This window comes from Coturnix japonica, chromosome 5, assembly GCF_001577835.2.
Source record: "Coturnix japonica isolate 7356 chromosome 5, Coturnix japonica 2.1, whole genome shotgun sequence".
Lineage (NCBI taxonomy): Eukaryota > Metazoa > Chordata > Aves > Galliformes > Phasianidae > Coturnix > Coturnix japonica.
The window spans coordinates 43,059,059-43,078,391 of record NC_029520.1 but is presented as its reverse complement, the minus strand read 5'-3'; the positions used below and the strand labels follow the sequence as shown (position 1 = coordinate 43,078,391).

Below are 19,333 nucleotides of genomic sequence, written 5' to 3'. Positions count from 1 at the left end.
CATTCTCACCTACCTACTTCTCAGCCTGCTAATGTCACAGTGGGTAAAACACATCTATCACACTGACAGAAAATAAATGTAGGAAATGTTAAAAAGTGTTTAATGCCTTCTCAGCTATACTCTCACAGTTTTTTGTTTGTTTGTTTGCTTGCTTGCTTTGTTTTATAATGTAAATAATTCCAGATATAAATAGGGATACTGAAAAGAAAATAAGATTAGAATAGGTGACAACAGTTTCAAAGGGAAAGTGGAATGGGAGGATTTCCTTCCTGCCTAAAAATCTAGCATCTTTCTCCCTTCTTCTGAGGTCTGTGTGCAGTGACTGGTGTCTGACAGCCAATGCCAGTTGTCTCTGATGAGTTCACAGGTCCATCATTTCAAGGAAGGGTAAAAGGTAGAAGAGAAAAGGCATTATACACTTTCCAATGCTTTAGGTATCTTTTATAAAAAGTGAAAACATTCCTACAAGACTGTTCTGTCATTTTCTACATTTCTGGGCATCATTCCTGAGTGAGGACTTTGTGCATTCATTTGTGAATTGAGACTTTCTTCATAAAGAAGGATGAAGATATGCTAATTACTTATTAGCTCACTCTGCTTTCTACCACTGTTTTCTCAGCACAGGAAAAATAAGTGAATGAGCAGATTAATTTCTTTCCCTTTCCCATTTGGAAAGTCAGTTTTGTTTGTAGTTTGTTAACAAATGAAATTTTAATTTACTTGACAGAAATCAAATACTCTGTTTTTTATCATCTTGATTAAAAAAATATATAAATTATTACTGCAGGGTTTATGGCAATAAGCCTCCATTTAAGGTCTAATGGAAATTTATATATATATATATATATATATATATATATACTTAAGTAATGGTTCTAATTGATTTAAGTGGTAGCCATTTTTAAGTGGCCTGCTATTGAAATGGATGTTAGATAATAAAAAGATGGACAGTAAATCTCTAGGAGACTTTCATGTATAAATCTACACTTCAACTGTGAAATTGTTCTAATTATTGAATTATCATATCAGAAGTTTTAAATCTGCAAAAGATAAAGAATAAAGAAAATGCCCCGAGTTACGTGTTCTCTTCACCTTTTCCTGCATTCCACCCCCTTTATAAGAATCAAAGGCCTCTCTCCAGTACCTTGTTTACAAATGCAGATGTCATGGCAACTTGCAGTATATTTATTCTAACATTTGATTGTATGTTGAACTTTTAAATATAGCTCACAAGATATTGAGCCAAATTAATTACTCCAGAAGTAGTTTTGGAAATGGAAAGAAGAGTATAGGTCGAACTTTTGAGTAGAGGATGTTTATGGGTAAAGCTGCTATATGCTATATATTCTGATACAAACGCTCCAGGAGAGTTGCCATCAATAGTATGAGTATAGTTCTATAAACCATAGAAATGATACCAATGGTAGTCATCACGTTGTTGAAATGTGTACTCAAACTTTTATGCACATGAGATAGGTGAACCTATGATATTTTCTAACTACCTTCCCGATTATGATTCAACATAAAACTACCATTTCTATTCATATAACTGTGAATATAATTAATATTTGTTGCATTTGTTTGTATGAAAGCTGGCTTTAAACAACAAGAACACTTCATGTGCCAAATCTTCATCAGTTGCAAATAATTCCAGTGGATTTCAGAGAACTCCTCTGATTGGTGTTATTTGAAGTTCTCAGCTGAAATATTTTGCAGACATTTATTAACTTTACTGAGACTTGTGGAAGCTTGAGACTGTTCTGTGGTGTTCATTGCAGTGATGTTAGAGCAAAAAATAAATAGGACCACTAGATGTAATGTAAAGGGATTTTTTTACAGGTAGCAGTAAGCTCCTGTGTTTACACACAAGCTATCAACAATAAGACTAGACATCCTACACTTTCCCCAGAATTGTGTCTTGAGCAACACAGCATGGAAAGCAGGTGAGGTGACTGGGCTATAGTGTGTTTTTATTTGATAGCTATTTTTTTTTTCTCCATTTGTGTGTAGCTTATTCAGAAACATGTTTCAGAAGAAATCTGTTTTATCTGGAATTAGTCTGAATGATACAACTGTGATGTTAACAGCAGCGATGTCCATGATACCGACTGTAACCAAGTAAGTGTAATTGCACTAATTGATTTATTTCATCTACAGATCAGGTAACCGTTTATTTAAAAAAATTTCTAGGAGTAATTGGCCCCATGCGTTATACCATGTGCTATAATCATGCCACTAGGTGAAAATACATTGAATTTCCTTCCTCTTTAAGTTAGGAGACTCTTCATCCCTATGAGACTTTCTTACTTAGGGGGAAAAACAAATGACTTTTGAGCTACTAACAGTAAAATCAACATACCTGCAATTCATTTTCCAGTGTACATTGTGCCTACAGATATTCTAAGCCAACTGAATTTCTCTTTGTGTCCAATAAGCATTTAAGTATTAGATCTAAGGTTATTTGTTATATTGCATAAAGGTGGGATAAAAAATAAAAACTGGAATGGAATACCTAGAGACATCAGGACCACTAGCTGTGCTGGGTATAATTTCCATTTGCCTTTTCTAACCACAAGTTCACATGACTGAAATGTTTTTTGTATGTGATATAATAAAGACTACGGTGAAACCTTGTTTTCTCTTAGAGTGTAATGTGTGATATCATGGCAATGACAAGCATGAATGAGATGCCAACATTTGGCACTCTTTGGTGAGCAGTGAAAACATTATCAGTGAGAGGTGTCCAGCAGCGTTAAAGAGTAGCCGAATCAGGACAAGTTCATATATGAGTCAACATCAACTTGATAGAATTTCTGCTTTTGGCAGTTAATGTTGACAATTAGTGCAGTGCCCTTATTACATATGCGAGGGACTTGAGTTCCTTGAGTGGACAAAGAGTACAAAAGCCAAAGAAACAGCTACTGGGCACATAAATGTCTTGTTGGAAGACATGAATATATTTGGAAAGATAGCTTTGTGTTTCTGGCCTTAATCCCTTCCCTTAAGTATCTTCTTTCTGATGGTCAGTCATAACAGTGAAGCTGAATAAAGGGAAGCATTTTTGACTGGCTAGTGTACATCAGGCCCCATATACATACTGACTGAATTCACGTTACTTGTCACTTGATACAGTTATGAGATCTGAATGATTTTCAGTCACTTCAGTGAAGGCTGTATTTGAAACCTGGTCCCAAAGCCGCAAGGCAAGTGTATTACATACCTGTCAACTAACAAGACTTGCCAAAATGAATCTACTCATATGAACACATGATCATTATTGCTGTTCACACTGTGAAACACTACACACTGTGACAAAAGTAAAAAGCAAGAGGATTATTATGCTAGACAGTCACTTACTAAATATATTTATTGTGGCTAAATGAATATTCCTTTACAACAAAAAATGTGAGCTTTTGATAAATTTCTAATATTGAAAAATGTTATATGGGCAATTTAGTAAAACCTGACCTTATTCTTTTGTAAAGAACAAGCAAATATTTACATTCCCTTGACTGAACAAAGATTTTTTTTTGTGCTGAAGACTACTAAATATTCCACACAGCAAGCACAAGTAGGAGCAAATGAATTCAGCAAGCACTTGGACTACTCAGGCCAAATTTCTTTACCTTTTCGTTGAATATTTAATCATTAATTACATCCAAGTTATAAACCACTTACTAGTAAAAAAAAAATGGTCATGTCAGGGCAACCTATTGTTCACTGCATGAATTTTATATGTTTGTATGAAAAGGATGGATCAGTGAAACGGTGGACAAGACATCCACTAAAAAAAAGCTCCTTGAAATGGAATTTTGATGTGTACTTTCCCATATTAAGTTCACACAAGAGAGAACCTAAAGGTATACACAGAGATTTAGAAGTTTGTTCTTCTGTCAAGTATAGAAAATTGACTGCTTTCCAGATGTCTTCAAAAACAAAGGACTAAGGAGCTGTCCAGGTAGCCACATGTGAACTAATGAAACAGAGATGAATACCAGGTCCTTGAACCATGTTGGTCAATCATATTTACAATAAATAAATAAATAAATTTATGAGAAGAAAAATGCAAAATGCTTTTGAACGCCTCAAGCAGAATATGAACTGTGGCATTTGGAGATCTATACTGCAAACTAACAATACAGTAGATACAATGTTAGTTTATCTGCAAAGTGCTAAACTACCTCATACTATTTCTTCTTACAGATTTCATTAATTTGAAGATGTATTTGATCTCTCAAAAATGAAAATGTTAATAGAAATGAAAGTTGCAACTCGTTGGCTTGCTCCCCACTTCTCCCTTTGTTCTGTGTAACATTTATTTCTCAAGAGCATTTCCTTTTTTGCAACAAGAAAATAGAAAGAAATCTATTCATTACTACTGTGAGTAGTTTTGTTTGAGTTGTATCTGGTATTAGTGACAACTTCAAAAAGTATTGTGTAATATTAATTCAAGTCTCCTGTCCTAAAGGAAAGTTATTATTTTCATGATCATGTCTCAGCCACAGCTATCTTAAACTCCAGTGCTTTTCTGCAGTGTTTCATGGATTATGAGTTCTTGGTACGAGAACTAGACTGAACTGGTTACTAATTATCTGCCCCTTATTCTACTGGGTTTTTCTGTAGCTCTTGTCACTATGACACACTGAAAATTTTCACTGACTGTAGATCTTCCTCTAATTGGAAAAAAATATTTTGTTTAATTTGCATGTTAAGCTAAGCATAGGAACTGATGGTCACATCAAATGGTACTGTAAAGGTTAAATAAGTAATGGTCCTTCGTTTTATTTTGTGCAAGACCAGGATTTTATTCTCATGTCTTTCCATATAGTCAGATTAAATGGTTACTTCGATAGACGTGATTATTGAAGGAGATCATTAAGAAAGTTTTGATTGGAGGCATTCTAGATTGTAGCGACCATACCCTAAATGAGTTCACAGTCTCAAGGAATATGGCCCTGGCAAAATGTAATGTCAGAACTCAGAACTTCAGAGGAGTGAACACCTGGCTTTTTAATTGAATTGGATCCCCTGGAAAACTGTCCTTAAGATCAGAGTAATGGAACAGAGCTAGCATCTCTTTGAAGACATCTTTCTGGGAGCATGAAATATATCCACTCCCCAGAGTAAGAAATCAAGCAAAGGAGGCAGGAATCTGGCATAGCTAAGCAAGAATCTACTGGACAAACTGAAGGAAATAAAGGAAAATTACAGGTGGTGGAAGCAGGGAAACATGGGCTGGGAAGAAGACAGGGATGACATCTGAACAGGCAGAGTTGAAGTCTTCAGGAAAGCTGTAGAGAGTTCTTTGCCTCAGTCTTTCCAGTCAGTCAGGCTTCCCATGCCTCTTACATTTCTGAATCTCTAGGCAAAAGTTGGGGTAGCAGTATCCAAGCAATACCAAGTCCAAGACCACCTGAATGACATGCACCCTAGGGTCCTGATGGAACTGGAAAGACCTGGGGGACTACAAGCCATTGAGCTTCATCTCTGCTCCTGGGAAGATCATGAAGGAGAAGTTTCTGGAAGCTATGTTAAAACATGTGTGAAATGAAGAGGCTATGTCCTAGTGGCTTGTTATGAATGGAGCTGCATAGTAGTCTATCTTGTGTTACAGAACAAGGGGAAACGGCTTCAAATTTAAAGAGGGAAGATTTAGGTTAGATGTTAAGTGTTCTAGTGGTGAGGCACTAGAATATATTTCCCAAAGAGGTTGTGGATGCCCTATCCCTGGAGAAATTCAAGGCCATATTGAATGGGATCCTGAGCAGCTGATCTGGTGGGTGGCAACCCTGATCATGGCAGGGGTTGGAACTACATGATGTTTAAGATCCTTTCTAATCTTAACCATTATGTGATTCATTCTATAATTATTATTCCACTAGAGAACATGGAATGGGAGCCAACTGGATTAGTCAGGTGATTTGCTAGAAAATGGAGAGACTGTACACTTACTTATCGGCATGTCTTACATCCTCATATGCATTGGTTTTAAGTCCTGTGATGACAGTAATGAAATATAAACAGGGACCTCTTCATCTCTCATCATTCTACAGCTAGAAAAATGTAAAGCAAATAATAATAACAAAGTCAAGCCCATACATACAAAACATGACTGCAAATTTAGGACCTTCCTGTTCAGCATATATAAATTAGTCATCTGTCTTCAATACGGAAAGGCTTTCCACTCTCAAGGCTGTATCATACTGCTACAAATGGCGCAAAACACTGCCAGAATAACTTTGGGAAGGTATTTGGTTTTAAAAGTTTTTATTACAAATCAGACAAAGAAGCAAGAAAACACACAGAATCACATATCATTCCTGATTCTAAATAAATAATTTTTTGGTAAAATTTATTCTAATATTTTTAAAGAGTCAACTAAGTATTATTTTACTGATGCATATTGCTTTGAAAAACAGAGCAGCAACTCAAAACTGCCAAAAAATATATGAGTAAAATACAGATGAAAATTAGTTTTCCCAGATTTTAAGATATTGATGCATCATATCAAAGTAGACAATTAATTACTGTTGTCACAAGAGCTCTGTGCACAAGTACAAATTTTTAAGTATGTATGGAAAATTCCCGTTTTATCTTCCAGAGGAGAAATATCAGCTTTGAGGATAGCAGAAGATGAGAATCGGTTTGCAATTAATTACTACTTACCACTGATTTTTTTTCTCCTTATCTTTATATTTTTATTTTTGTCCTTTTGCATTTTCACCTTTGAAGAACTATATTTAAGTTCAGTGAGTGTTTGTAGTAAAATCAGATTTAAACCTATTACAAATAAACACTGTGAAATCTTAAACACTTTACCATCTATATATTGTGCTACACATGTCTGTGAAGACAGAGAGAGAAATTATGCAATGAATAAATGATTTAAGAATGCGAAATGATTTTTAATTGGTATGGTCAACAAAGAGTGCAAGCATTTTACCTAAGGTATCTATCATATAAATATTGTCGATTTTTCCTACTTCTATTGGCAGCTTCTCTTAGACAGCCTGCTATCAATATATTCCTTTTGTTTGTGACACAAAAAGCTTTCCACTATAATTTAGCTGGTTTTATTTTCAAAGAAAAATCTTGTGTTCTTTCTCTCTCCATGTATGCATAACCTTTATGAGGAAAGCTTTTACTTAGTGGGTGTTTTTCTTTGTTGTTGTACTGTTGTTGCTGTTTTCTTTTTTTTTTCCTTGAATTTCACATTTACTAATAATATGCTTTTCAGAAAAAGCAGGTGCTTTTACAGCATCATACAAGTGGTATGTTTTGAAGGAGCAATATAGCAGTACGTATCTTTTTGCCCTTTGATGTAAATTTGCAATGAAGATAGATTATAGCATCAAGATGTTTCTCTGTGAGTAATAAACTACCGAGCACAAAGTTCATGGTTGAGAATTGTGTGGGATACAAGTGAGTACCTTCACTACAATCAATTATTAGGATGATTATATTGTGTCTGGAGAATATGATGCTAATGACTAGCTAACGCTTAGAATACACACTCTTGACTTGAAAACCAATGACAGTTAAATGCAGCAAGGGGAAAGGCCTATATGTTGAGCTAGCAGCTCTCTAGTGTTGATAATGAATAATTAAAAATAACAGTCTTTACGTGTAGCTTGACAGTATACATGTCCTTTAAGTATATTCTGCTTTGTAAAGAACTTGGCACAATGACAGGCAGAGAACAGCATTATACTGCACCCTGTACAGAAACCATATAGGAAAGCAGGGAGTTAAGCACCCTTGCTGCTGGGAGGGCCTAAGCAGGATTAGCTATGTATTTACTGCTAACCTTCTACTCTGTCTTCTAAACAAATAAATAATTGAAACCCGTTATGTCTTTTAGGGGAGTTGCTCACATGCTTTCTATATTCACATCAAAGCAGAGATCAGTGTCAAAGAGGCAGCCACATTTAGCTGAGTCTCTCAGAGACTACTGATTAATTAGTTTTGTATTTTGGAAGTGCATCCAAAGATGTAAAATAGCATTTGTTTTTACTATTGCCAAAACTTGTTTAGGAGCTCTCTGGAGGGTGACGGTGATGTACTCAAGATGGTTGTGAAAGAAAAGGGCAAACAGTTCAGGTGTGCATGTGCCAGCAATTTCCTCCCCCACCCCCACCCTGTTAAGTTTCTGCATGAGTGTCCAGAGGAGTGCCTAAAGGAAAGGCATGCTGGTATCAATGGAAGTCAAGAATTGGATGATAATAGAGACATCAACGTTTCTCTTAATCAAGACGGTATAAAATGAAAGTTATAAAAGGACTGATAATTCAGTTATTAAAAACCAAATTAAAATATTGCCTTAGATAAGAGACTTGTATGATCTATAAATCCTGTTTAAAGTGTTGCCTTTTCAAAGTTTTCATGCCTTGGTTCTCGAATAACTTTTTTTCTTTATATACTGAAATGTGGTAATATGATGTATGGGGGTACTCAGTTATGGCAAATATTGCCTACAAAAGTGTGTTCATGTTATTTGCCTTTCTGTCTCTGTCTATATCAACTCCACATGCTGCTCTGGTGGCCTGCTTTGTACTTAATATAACTTGTCAAAACACATCTATCAGATATATGAAAAGGCAAACCTGGGTGGCCAGACTAGTCCAAGCCTGGCGTGGATTGCATTTTACCAAGACCACAGAAATCTCTTTTCCTCAATGAGATTAAGATGAAAAGCAGAGTTCATTGTTGTGCAACCAGATTTTAAAATAATTACATACACACTAGTGCATTAGTAGGCCATTTGTGTTTATTTGAATCCCACATATTGTACTTTTATGTGGATTTTAAGCAATTTTTAAAGCTGTCAGTACAAAAAAAAATAATAATAAATAATTAAAAGTGATGTTATCACTTGTTTTAGGTAGCTTGGTTTGTTTTCTTTTTTTTTTAATTCCTTCCTCTGTTTGCTTCTGTACACTGTGCTGCTACAACCCCAATACCTTATCTCTTTCCAAGAAAGGTGAGTATGTAGTTCCCTTTGGCTGGCAGACTTCTGGCTGTTCTTTGAACCACAACTAATGCTACCACAATATCTTACATATATGACATGCTCAGTGTTCACCCTCAGATTGCCTGAGAACACATGTTATATGATACAGAAAGGAACACTGCACATGGAATGAAACTCAGGAGTTTATTCTTCTGCTTTCAATACCTTTTCATCCTCAGAGTATATTGCAGAATGTAAATATGTCTGGTTCAGCATATTCACTAATTTTACAATTTTTTCCTTCAAATTTCTAAACTGAAGTTTTTTTAGGGAAATCAAGAGTTGTGACACTATTAAAATCCTGCACCCCATACTGCTCCATGTGCAGCATATTTACACTTACCTTTCAAATGCACAGGTGGAACAAACTATTTTAAACATGACTTTCTGAAGAAAATTTTGATTGGATTTCTCAAAGGAGTCCAAAATCATATTGAATTTATGAGCTGAAAATCTCTTCCTCTCCAACCAACATGGGACAGAATCATTCTATAAAATTGTTGCATCCTGGGATCTCCTTGGAAGTGCAAAATGTGCAAGAGAATGACCATGAAAATATATTAACATTTTTATCCTGTTTGAGCAGCTATTACACTTGCATTCAAAGAAATGCCTGAAGCACAACTATTCCGGCGCAGCTAGAATTCTTATAGTTTTAGCTTTCCACAGTCTCAATCTGCAGAGTGAAAAGCATTGAAAAACACAAGTTTCATTAAAAAAGATAACCCTTACCTTCCAGGAGGATGTATACAGAGTTTCTACCCGCTGGAGGGACAGGGGCCTCCAGGAGCACGATACCCATCAGTGCTTCAGAATAGTTCCACATTCTCCTGGCTCACTGGGTGGCTTGGCTGCAAGAGTTGGTTGTAAAGTTAAGGATTATCACTGAGGGCTCTGTATTTGTGTAAGTGAGGAGAAGAGAGAAAACTGGAGGCATCCTGCCAATATTCTCAGTGCCTGTATGCTAACTCCACTGGAGAAGAGCAGTGTGAATGAACTGCTTAGGAATGGGTTGCAGGATATCATTGTAGTGACACCACAGGCAGAAAAATTGACACTCAGAGGTAACTTCTTTAAGTTTAGTGGAGACATAATAAAGTGGAGTTTTGCTGGCTGTACTGGCACTGAGAGAGTCAGCAGCAATCATCTTTCTTCTAATAACCAAATGTGCTGAACACAAGCTGGTTATTGCAAACACAATTATTCAGTAATTGGATAAGCCTAAAATATCTTGGATACATCCTTGATCCAAGAGCTGGCAGCTCACTGATTATATCATTGTTTGGCAAAGAGGCCTGCAGGCTGCAGGACTCATAAGATCCATACCCAGAGCAGACTGCTGGACCCACTATCATGAAATAGGTTCCAAGTTACTGATTCAACTACATTGTTGGAGAACTGGCACAATTCCTGCAAGGCATAGACACAAAACGCTTTAAAGATCTAAATATTAAAGATCTAAACACTAAACAAGAGCTGTGTAACTGCACTCTTTCAAGGTTTGCCTGCCCAACAACATGAAATGTGCACAAGGTGGTGAAGGAAAAATGTGGTAGAACTATGTGGCACACAGGGGCACTGCTGATAGAATTGGTTTTGTAAAAAGTCAGCATCAGAAACAATTTGATAACTCAATCAAAAATTCTGCTGAGGAAAATGAAACCAAATGAAACCAAAATAGCAAAAACAAAAACAAAATGACAGAAAAAAAACAGACTTCATTTCTTTTCTGCTTTCTCATTTCAGAACAAAGAAAATATACTAGAAAAGCATTGGTCCTAAAGATCAAGCAAAAATTGAAGCAAGCATAAGCTCAGCAGTAGAATAAGAAAGCTCATGAAATTTAGTCTTTTACCAATGTACTACAGAACACTTCTAAGGAAAAGTGCAGCTAAAGACAAACAATGATTACATAATTTGATTAGGCTGGGCTAGGAAGCTATTACTACAGCTAAATGAGAAGAAAGGCAGATAAAAACAGGTTTATTTAAACTATACATATGTGAGGGCTACTCTAAAAGTAATGCCTCCTATTTTATCATGTTGTCCTACAATATCAGAAGCAATTGTTTGTGGTTTGGCAGTAGAGGTTGAATCTTCCTGACTATATCCCTTTATATTCTGTTGTGCGATGGATGGCAGCAGAGGGGCAGTCTGACAAAGTGGCGTCTGATATGGAAGTGCGTATGAAATGAAGGTGTGTCACTGAATTCCTCCATGAGAAAATAATGGCACCCAAGAACTTTCATTGATGCTTGCTGAACATTTATGGAGACCAAACAGTGGAAGTGAGCATAGTGAGGTGGTGGGTGATGCATTTTAGCATGTCAGCATCAACAGTGGGTGCAGATTTCTGCTAGCATGACATGCAGACTCTTGTTCATTGCTGGTGGAAATGCATAGCGAATAGTTGTGACCATGCTGAAAAGCAGTGTTTTGTAGCTGAGAATTTGCACTGTCAAACAGTGTTATTCTGCTTTTTGTATCTGTTGCAGTTTCTATGAAAAGAAATAGGAGGCATTACTGTTGGAGGGAGTGACCTACATGCATAAGTATCTCTGAAATACTTATTTTCCACTTATGAGTGAGGGAAGATAGTTTGAATTTAATCAATATTGAGGGCATCTAATTACAGACACATATTTCAATAACTGAGGCCGCTGACAAGATTTTAAGTTCCACCTGTTTTAGACCTCCAAAAGATTCAAGAAATTGTCTCAATTTGGAAAAAATTCAAATGCTCAAGCTAAGTTTGTCCAATGCAGACAGTACTACTTGAGTACTTGAGTGTATAGGCTCATATCTCAACTATTCTGTGTGAACACAGGGAATGGATCCTCTCACCAGGAAAGGTATAGCCCTCAATGTGAGTAAGGTTGACAGAATCAGGATTTTAGTACAACTGAAAGCTTATAGTAAAACAGCTTTATCTGAATTCTACATCTTTAGTCATCCAGGGCTATCATGCAGTATCTTCAGAAAAGGTTTCTAAGCTTTAATCATTGTCTTCCAGGCTGTAGTCTCTGTCTTATTTGAAACAGCTATCTTTCCCTGAGTGACTTATCTTGTTGGATTTGTGGTACCTGACCTACTTTGCAGCACTTCCCTTGGTACCACCTCATCATCTGATGGCCCAAGCAAGCACTCAGAATTGAAACTTGCTCCCAATAAAGGACAATAATTAAATAAAAATAAAAACACATTTGACAGCCCACAACAAAGGCAAATCTCAACAGCGTTTGCATGTGTCTGCCTGCTGAATCAAGCAGTAGTTCCTGTCCCCAAAGTGCTGCTGGATGATGGATCACCAAAATGACAAAAAATAAGAGTAATACTTTGCAGTGTATTCTTTCTCCTCTCTGGAATCTTGGAGAACATCAGACATGTTAATTAATCATCTCTATTTTCCTGAGGTTTACTGTTAGACCCGTTTAACAGGTGGGTAAACCACTGCACAAAAGTGTTGTGACTTGCCTTCTCTGAACTCTACACCTACGTTGGGTCAAGATGCTCCAGCACTCCAGGCTTTATTTAGAACAACCCCATCATTTCTTTAATGGTAGGCAATTTCCCTTCCTTTAGGATGAATCTTACATCCTCCCTATTTGCAATTTAAATATCATAGGAGATGAATGAGTCAATGGTAAAATTCCCATTGAGTTTAAGGAGTGTAAGGGCATGAGATTTAATTCTGAAGAACCCGTGTGCTTGGAAGCATTTGTTTTTCTTCCCCCCTCTGGCCCACATTGTTATTAACCAGTTAAATAACAAGTGTTGCCTCTCCTAGCAGATTTGTTCTGCTTTGAGCTTTGCGTAACCAGATTGTCACTCACTTAGCAGAAGACCACATCAAATGTGGAAAGGCAAGGTTACTATATACATTGTATACAGTACAGTGAAATAATTTCCAGTTTCAATTTTGAATACTGTTTTGGTCACTTAAATTTTCCTAATCAATCAGTTTGTATTGCGCTATAAAAGAACATTCCTGTCAAGGTAAGATTTCTAAATTTGCACCTGTATCTGATAGGATAATAGCTATGACACCAAATTGCACCTGTTGACTGCAACCTTGTGTCATGTACCAGTTGAAATTACCTTAAGCTTTTTCAGCATTACAGATTTTCCAGTAGTGAGGCCATTCTATTAACCAGGGGATAACAAAGTAGTTTCTGCCCATACTCTGTGAGCTACAATCAATGGCATACAACACTTCAAAAGCCATATTCCAGCAGCTTTCTCACCAATCACAAGTGTATGGAGAAAAGTCACATTCCCTTAATCAAACAAATTAGTACAGTTTATTTCCACTTGGTGCCAAAATATTGAGGACATTGGCACTTCCCTTCTCCTTCTGTTGTCTCCTTGGCTTATTTTCTCATGCCCAGTGTTAGCTGATGGTAGACGCCAGTTTCAGCTCACAGCCTCCTGGACAGTGCCTAGGACAGCTTTCACAAAGAAGAAGGGGGAAGGGGAGAAGCTCTCATGCTACTGTGTTACCCTTCTAGATCCCTATGGGATTGCCTCTTGCTCTATTGCAGAACTGAGAGGCTGCCTTTTCACTCAGCTGATTTAATTTAATTAGCCTCTGTGAAGCAGAGATTTAAAGTTGCTAAACCAAAGCTTACGAGAATCCAGTTGACAAAATGCAAGGGACAAAATCAAAAGCTAATTTTTTGCAAAGTTCACTGTGGACCAGCGTGAAATACATGGTAAAGATCAAAAAGTCTTAGATATTTGTCAAAAATATGAGGCTTCAAAGACAGAGTAATTTAGCTTAATTCTGAGGAGCATTAGCAAACCTGCAGTAAAGAATTAAATCTTGTCTCTTGTGCTTCAGTAAGATTTTCAGATATACAGTTCTGTAATTCATCAAAATACCACACAGTATGTGCAAAATAACAATAAAAATATTCCTTGACCCATTTTCTTAAGCTTTATTCCCAATTATCTTTAGTTGCTTCTGAAAAAGATACTTTTTATTTCAGGTGTTAAAATATCTGCAGCTGTTGTTCTTTAAAAGTTTCCCCTATTTTAAAATAAATTGCATTTTTCTGGTAGTATTTCCCATTTAAATCTATCAATTTTTGATTGTATCCCGTGTGTTCTCTCTCTCTGGTATTAGTTCTTTTAATTTATTTCAGTTGACTCATTTATTTTCTTGATATCTTCTGAGGTTTGTAACAGTACTAACTGGTTTACTAAACAGCAGGCGCTAAACTCTTCACCTTCACAACTGACATTCTTTCCTCCTTAGAAGAACCCAAATCCTGGCACACATTAGAGCTTTTACCTCTGTCTTCACAAGGTTTTGGAAACAGTGTCTAGAATCCTAGATTCCACACAGACCCAATATTTCCTTATTTGTATAGCCTCACCAAGGTTGAAGGATCAAATGGATCTCCCTCACAAGAATACTTTGTGGGTCCAAAGGAGTTCTGTTGAACTGAAAAGTCATGCTCTAGAAAATATGTTACTTACTTGACAGTCCTTTTCATGTTATGTTTTACACTGAGAAGCAATAAATGAAGAGCAAATGATTGTTCAGTAAGTAAAAAATGTAGATCAGTAAGACATTAATTTATCAAAAATTAACCTAAAATTTTCTATATTTTATACACGCTTTTCTGAAATTCTGGAAGCTGAATGAATTCTCTGTTTTGTCTACTCTAATTGATTTCATTTCTGTTTCATACTTGTCATTGTAGTGTCTATCATGCCTCATCTAATTCTGGATGTGGAAATGATTATGAAAGTAACACGTTAGACCAGTACAGCAAACCTGTCCCTCTCTCACAAGCTGCTGCACTCAATCACTCAGTGCCTTTCTCTCAGTTGAATTATGCAGTGGTCAACTCTCTTCCATACAATGGGTTTTGCAATACTGCTGAATGGATGTTTTTGGCATGGTCTCATTTAACAGATATTCCCATGTGGTTTCCATGCATCCCCATACTAATGCTGTTCTCTGTATAAACACATGGATTGCATTACTCAGTGCCCTTTTGATCTAAACATAAAATAAATTAAAAAAAATATCCCAAACGAAGTCAGATTTCATTTCAAGCTACTGGGCAACAGCACAGTTTCCCCTCTTACGGATCTTTCACCTGTGGCTGAAATCCTAGTTGCATTCTGAATCGTTCTTTTCTCTTCTGCCAGCACTGGCTCTTCCCTTGAATTTATGTGTGTCTGTGTGATTTTTCTCTTACTTTTATTTCCTGGCCTCATAACCTCTCATGAGTCTTCAACCACAGCTAAAATACGGTGCATCAGCTCTTGCCTGCTTCCTCCTGCTGGGTGGGAAAACATTAAAACATTGGGAAGGATGGTCATTCTCTCTTTGCCAGCCTGGTTTACTTTTTAAATTTATTTTTTGTTTTGTTTTGTTTTTTTAATTTAATTTAATTTTATTTTCTTGAGGCAGATTCCCCACTGGTGTAAATAGCTGAGCTTCTATGAATTTACTTTACTTACTCTGAGGGTCTGGGCCTTTGATTTACTTTTCCCAGCTGTAACCATACTGGCTTGTTCATTTACTTTTATAACTGTGGCATTCAATTCCATCTGAGCGCTACTATGGTGCTGTGATTTAGCTTAGACCCTACTTAACACAGGATTTATTATCTTGGTAGATAAATGATGACTGTATACTATTTCTCTTAATAACTTGCATACTTCTGATAACATAATGTGTTGAGCACATTGGATGCAGAAGGGTCCCAGGTGCTTTATAGCATAGTATACGAATTATATAAGAAGATAACTTTGCTCCCTGCTGAAATGCAGCCATTTCTGCTGAGAAGCACACATAACCACACTGAAGAAAATTTTGGGATGCAAAGTGGTGTCCAATTGAAACTGCAAGGGGAATTTTGTGTAAGTAGAATATAATTACCCAAGCTGGATGTCAGCCAGGATTCGGGGAACACCCTGGATTTTGGAGGAACTGCCAATGGGAGATGGAGATGTTACTACAGGCATACATGTTCTCATTTCTTGATTAATTCCAAGAGGATAAGTTGTTGTCTTTTAATTTCCTCTTTACTGCTTATCTTTTTTTTTTATCAGCTGCTCTTTCTGTAGCCTTATTATGTGTCATGTTCTGATTTCTCTCTTCTTACATTTCCTCTCCTACATTTCACACATCCCAGTGTTTCCCCCCTTCCCCAAACATTCTTTCATCCAAAGTCCTAGCAAAAAAAGACAAAGTGAGCTGTTTACATCATGTTGTTGTTACATCATATTTCTCCATATAAGTACATACAAAATTTACAGAATCAAAATTAGTAAAATATGTTTGTTTGTTTTTCCCCTTGATTCTTAATTTTCTTCCCTCCTTGCCAAGATCATGCAATTGAAGAATGGTGAAATACACCAAAGACATTCCCACACACAACCCTCTCCCTAAGGCTTACACTAAAATCAATGGCAAAAATTTTTGAATAGGAAAGGGTTTGATGCTGGAAAGTCATACTGAGGTGAATACAGGCAGTCACAAAAAAGAACTCTGTAATTCTTCATTTCACTGTATAAACTGGACCTCCACTGGCTCCTGAAACATAGCACCAGGGTGCCTTAGTAGAACAAACTGGCACAGCTAATCTTATGCAAGGCTTTCACTCAATACGTGTCACTGAGTGTCATGGGCTATATTTCAGTGTCTGCTCCACCAGTGACCAACTGTCCAGCACTTTGTTAAAGGCTTTGACCAACCTGAGCAATTTGGAACAATGTTTGGATTCCACGGGCAAGGAATCACTGCTCAGAATGGCTGGGATTACTGTTGTTTTTTTTTTTTTGTTTGTTTGTTTGTTTTTAATTTTTATTTTTTGGTGGAAAATTACGTCTCTTTCTTCTGCAGGCAACAAAATCTTGGTAATAATGAGAATACGCTCCAATAACTTTAATAGTAACTACTAAATATGTGAAACATTTAGGAACAGTATGCTGGCTGACCCTTGTCTCTCCCACTCAAAGTAGCGTGTTCCTCTTTAATGCAATTTTTCACTCTACTAAGTGAAATCAAATGTCAAAGTTCACTAAACTTTGCTGGTTGAAATGTGATATTTTTTTCTTAACTTTGTTGCAACATTGTCTCACTTTCTGTGTGAAATATTCCACTGTAATCAAAGGCTGATGAAATATCAAGTCTCTATTAATTATTATAGTGCCTAGCAGCAGTGCTAGTGGGTGGAGAACTCATTCCTTTCAATTTTGTGTTGAGATCTATCCTGTAACATGAGTTCTCAGGTCAAGACCTCAACATATACTCTGTGGAGAGTTTCATTCAAACTTCACACATTAGGAGATGTGCACTTCCATTTCAGTACAGTCCTAAAGTAAATGTTTATATGTTTTACTTTGAATACCATCCTCTTTTTTCCCTTACCTGTGCAGCTTGAATCAATTTGAAATTTTAGAGTTAATGTGTTTGCTGAACTGATTGTCAGATGGTTTATACGCGCATGATGAATCCCTAATAAATTGTCAACTAACCATGCAACCATATGAGTGAAAGGGATGATGGTTACAACAAGAGCTAGAGTATTTTAGAATGAAAAATAGAAAAATCTTCCTTGTCAGTATGTCCTTCTCATTCTTGAAGCAAGGGAGAATCAGAGCCTTCCTTTTGGCTGGAGATTCTGCAGATGTTCATTTTTGTGTACTTAATTAGCTGCATTGTCAGCGACATGAACTTTTGTTAAGGGAAACTAAAAATACTTGAACAATAAACAGAAATTGAGTGTAATAATTGTACACATTATTTACTGGAAAGAGTTGAATTTATTATTATTGACATCACTGTCATCAGGGTTATCATTCTTATTACAGCTTTGCTGAGATGGTAATTCCAGAGCCCAGGGGAGACAACTGTGCTATACAGAAGGTGAACATAAAATGAAAATCGGGTCCCTGCTCCAAACAGTTTGCAAACTAGGGAAATAAATAAATAAATAGATAAATCAGAGTTTCTGAAAGAAGAATTCATTTGTGATTAAATATCTTTTATTTTCTATCAGATGATTTATAGATGCTTTTAAAACTCTGGAACTGCTCAAAACTCCACTGAAATCTATGCAAAAGCACAGCTAGGACTGATTTATTCCTTGTCATGTAAAATCCTACAGTTTATCCATACCAGAACCGTTTTCTGTAGAACTGAAATGAAACCACTTCTGGTGTGAAATACAGCAACTTTTACACACACAGTTTCTTCCAAAAAAATAAAAGAAAAAAAGAAAAGAAAAAAAAAAAGAAAAATGCTTGACTCTTTAATGGCAGAAAACAAAGAAAACTGTCTTTATCTCACCAAGATTCCTGGCAGAATGCAAGCAGATCTGGCCTGGTGCAATTGTTGTCTTCTTTTGAGTTTGCTGAGAATACTGGCATAATATCTCTGGTTTTTTTCCATCTGATCTCAAGTGACCGCAACTGCTCAGAGGTTTGGTTTTCTCTGATCTAAGTGATTGCAGCTCAAGCACCAGAGTGTCCCCAAGCACCATGCTGGGAGGCTGGCTCCGCACTGACTCAGAGGGAGCATTCCCATCTAGCTGACTCACCAGCACTCAAGTGCACTGCCAGCGATCCAGATACTAAACTGATCCTCCATCAACATGGGGAGGGGGAGGGAGGAGAACAGATTAGTTCTTAAAAATGAAACACTGATGGTACTGAGTGCATCAGTTGGGTCGTTTTGCCATATGCAACAGACCAAACAAAACAACTTAAATGTCCAAGTTAAGTTTGTTAAGCAGATGCTGAGAGAGTTTCTGCTTCCTTTTTCTTATTTATTTATTTATTTTTTTTTAAATTTTCCATAGGGTTATTTACTACATATTGCATCCAGACAAATTCGTTGTCCTTTCAATGGGACTGCATAAGTAGGGTTTTCAAACTTAACTTTTTCCCCCCAACCTAGAATCTGTGAAATGTGTGTGAGGAGAAAGTTTGTATAGTCATTATCTTTTATTAGATTAACTGATACAGTTCGTAAAAAACAACAAACTTTAAAGCAAATAAGCTCTTCATCAGGTTTCAAATCATGTAAAGGCAGCAATGAGAAAAGAGTGTACAATAAGATTTACTATTATTTTGGCATTTGTGTTCATTCCTGGTTTATAAAGCTTCTTCCAGTGTAACAACTGCCTTTGTAGCATTTTTTTTTTCTTTTCATTTGTGTCAGATGCTTTTATGGTCTACAGAATAAATAAATAAATAAGTACATAAAATAAAAAGAGAGAGAGAGAGATTTGCGCTTGTTTTGTTTTTCACAATGGAGCTGTAAATCAATGTTATCAAGCAAAATTCTGAACACAAAGG

At 36.5% G+C, this 19,333-nt stretch overlaps 1 long non-coding RNA gene across 1 annotated transcript; it reads right to left on the bottom strand.

The window, feature by feature from the left end:
• Positions 1-5,679: 5,679 nt before the first annotated feature.
• On the bottom strand, positions 5,680-18,555 carry LOC107315266. The gene is made up of 3 exons (XR_001555836.2): positions 18,324-18,555; positions 9,743-9,861; positions 5,680-6,053 (listed from the first exon to the last, which is right to left on the bottom strand). It is a non-coding gene; the product is annotated as an uncharacterized LOC107315266 (long non-coding RNA).
• Positions 18,556-19,333: the final 778 nt, after the last annotated feature.